Source organism: Alligator sinensis, unplaced genomic scaffold (genome assembly GCF_000455745.1).
Source record: "Alligator sinensis unplaced genomic scaffold, ASM45574v1 scaffold320_1, whole genome shotgun sequence".
Classification (NCBI taxonomy): Eukaryota; Metazoa; Chordata; order Crocodylia; family Alligatoridae; genus Alligator; species Alligator sinensis.
Window position 1 is genome coordinate 31,258 of NW_005842249.1, and position 3,473 is coordinate 34,730.

General features: G+C 46.8%; 1 protein-coding gene across 1 annotated transcript in view; it reads left to right on the top strand.

The window, feature by feature from the left end:
- INTS10 (integrator complex subunit 10) overlaps positions 1–3,473 on the top strand; it is a 50,138-nt gene that overhangs the window by 24,411 nt on the left and 22,254 nt on the right.

Genomic DNA, 3,473 nt, shown 5'->3' on the forward strand with positions numbered 1-3,473 from the left:
ACTGTGATTAAACACACGTGTAAATGCTAAATTGTACCCAGTCAGCGGGGGGCCAGACTCCTGCTTCCTGCTCCCTCTGATGCTGCCCCCCACATACTGCCTGCCAGCCCAGGCCTGCCCCACCCTGGCTCAAATTGCTGCTGTCCCAGGCACACTGTAGACACTGTAGACACTGAGCCCAGGAGCAGTTTACTGTGGCTCAAACTGCTTCAAGGTTTATTGCTTCGCCTTAATTGCACATGTAGATGCACCCATTATGAGTTACCATGGCAGGCACAATGACTGCTGTCCTTGCTGCTGTTCGTTGTAGTGTTTGTCAATACATAGCACATGAAATGTGCCCATGGCAATCGTCACTTCCAGTGTAATCAAATCAGTCTGAAAACTGGTTGCTATGAATTACCATTGTGATTGTCATGGAGACAGGCATTGTGGACAAATTCTGAAATAGTCCCCTAGAAGAGGGTTATTCTACTGAACAATCCAGTTCTGTTTCTCATGTAAGGTGACTGCAAGAGAGTTTATGGTAAAAACAATACTGACTAAGCTTTTATTTAGTTCTTGCTGTGAATTTTGATCTTTATCCTTTTCTCATTGTTATTTTTTTAACTGGAAGATTTTGAAAAACCCACCTGTCTGAGGAGTACTTGCTCTGTCCAGAGGTGCCTGTGTGGCTGGGCCTAGTGTCCCTGTATTTCCCACTATTTGCAAAACTAGGCTTTCCTCACTAGATTTATGCTCCCTAATTCCAGTTTCCAGCTTCTCTCGTCAAATAAGAGGTTGTAGTTTTGACTTGGAGATTCCACAGAGTCAACCTTTTTTCTGTTCTTTCAACCCACATAGATACAAACACTGAATTCAGTTCATGTTTATCCCCCAGTTACCCAACTTGCCCTCCTGTGTACTAAAAGTCATCTGTTTCACCAGGCTTTGCCAAGTTCTGGGAATGGTAAAGGGCCATTTCTTTTGAGCATACAAAGCTGCCTTCTTTCCTGACTGCTGAACAAATCTAGATCTCATTTGGAAATATGCCTGAGTTGTGCAGGTGTACTCAGCCTTGCTAGGTGAAGGAACACAGAAAAGTTATGGCTGGGAATTCTTCCAGGATGAGGAATCCTTGAGTGCCTGTTTAAGAAACAAACCCCAGGGGCTCATTCCGCAAGCATTCCCTGCAGCCTTGACTTTTCATTTAGTGGTTGCCTCATTGTTGGTGTGAATGAGATCTAAATGGACTACCATGCTGGATTCATGTAGCCATCTATATTACGAATATTAGAAACACATGTCTGGAAGAGGCCTTGTGGGCCATCGAGTCCAGCTGCCAATCAATGGCAGACAACCATTTACCCAGGAAATCCACAACATTTATTTCACCCATACTAGGCAGAATATCTGAAATATCATGAATGTCTGGTAACAAGGGTTGCAAAACCATGTCATGGGCAATTCTAGGTATGGCATGTGACATACCAGGGAGGAGACAGGCAACACAGTGGCAGGTAGGGCAGGAAGCAGAGCAGCAGATCAGTTGAGGGAAAGTGATTTAAGTGGCACTGAGGGAGAGTGTGGTACTAATTTGTAGTATGCCTGCCAAAAAGCTTGTTCCCTGCATTACCCTATAATAGGCTGTCAACTGGGGGTATGTGTACCCCTCAGTATGCAGGGGCAGGTGGGGATGGAGTGTTGCCACCCCACGCTGCTGCCTCAGAGGAGCAGGGCCAGGGTAGGGCGAAAGCAGAGCTGCACAGAAGCTATGCTGCCACTGCTTGCCACAACCCCCCTCTGTGTCTGGCCGCTCACCATCCCCCCGCTCGGCATCTGGCCACTACCCCAGGGGTACATCTACTAAAAAGGGGGCTGCCGGTTCGATTCCAAGGAGATTTGGCCCAATTCAGCGTCTGAATCTCTGAATCCGAATCAAATTGGGAGACCCATTAAAAGGTCCAAATCGAATTGGAAGCCTCTGAATTGATTTGGAGAGATTTGGAGATTCAGAAGGCTTGCAGCAAACAAACTAAGAGGGAGGGGGAGAGGGTGATATTCCATATATTCAAAAGGCTGAGAGGTGGGGAAAAGACTGCTCTGATAGTGACATCTGTAGCTGGCCAATGACTGTGATATTTCTCTGGATCCCTTGCAGTCCGGTATGATCCACATGCTGGCAGGCTTGTGCGACCCAAGGGTGAAGGGGAGCGTCTGCAGCAGCAAAACCCTTGATCACTGGATGGAGGTGCTGGTGAACAGTCAGGGAGGCAGAAGGTCAGAGGCAGAGGGATGTGGAAGAGGGGGATCCACTTTCCCATGCCAGCACTCCAACCAAGAGCCAATCTCCTCCACCACAGCAGCTGCCAATGTGGGCCAAGGGCATGGCCTCAGTGTTGGGGTCCAGAGACACCAGTCCCCACCATCAGGCAGGTAGTGCAGAGGCCTCAGTGGCTACCTATCTCGCCGAGGATGTGGAGCCACTGCACTGTGACCCATTGGCCTATTGGGCAACCTGCAGCCAGTAGTGGCAGGATCTGGCTACAGTTGCCTGGGAACACCTGTCCTGTCCACTGACCAGTGTTCCAAGTGAGAGGGTGTTCAGCATTGCTGGTGATGTTCTGACACCCACCGCACCTCCTTGGATTCTGGTTTGGTGGAGCAGCTAGTGTTCCTGAAGGTGAACTTTCCACTGCAGGGGTTCCCCAAGCTCCAAGTGCAGACAAAGTGAGTGCCACCCTCCTTACTCCGCACCTATTTACTTTTTTTATTTGCTTTCAGAACCTTGAGGTGCACTTTTACAGAAACCCCGGCGCCTATCTCCTTGAAACTTGGCAGGCTTCATGCCCTCAGAAGGGGCTGCCATTCGTGCTGTTTTCATTCAAATCTGGAAAAGAATGACAAAGTTATAGGTATTTTAGTGGTTCCTATTATAGTCTATGGCCGAATCGAATCAGGACAGTGATTTGAATTCCTGTCCCTCTGAATTGTCCAAATCCGAAGTGAATACTTGCTGCTTTGCACAGACCTATTGAAAACCCCTGCCCTAAAATATGCCAGACATAAAAGATACTGCAAGTATGTGTCAGCTGAACAGTGCAAATTCTGTTTTAAAAGTGAAGACAAAAAAATTGTTTGGTGCTAAAAGGATGCTCTCCCATGCTCACCCTGGAGATGGCGGTTGTAAAATCCAATTTTAAGTGTAAGCATCTAATCCAAAGATCAAATGTTGATAAATACACAATATATTGTGCATCAGAATAAATCTGGTATGATCTCTTATCTTCATCATGTAGGTGTACCTTTCAAATGGCCCTGTGTGGCACCACATTGTACAGCTTTCTGTTAGCATGATGCTTTGGAGTCTCTGCTACATGGACCACCTTGGTTTTGGAGGCTCTGACATAGAATAATCACATTTTTGTTTTCCTATAAATTGTGTGTGGATGATTCTAATACCCGCTACCTCTTTTTTTTTTTTTTTTTTTTTT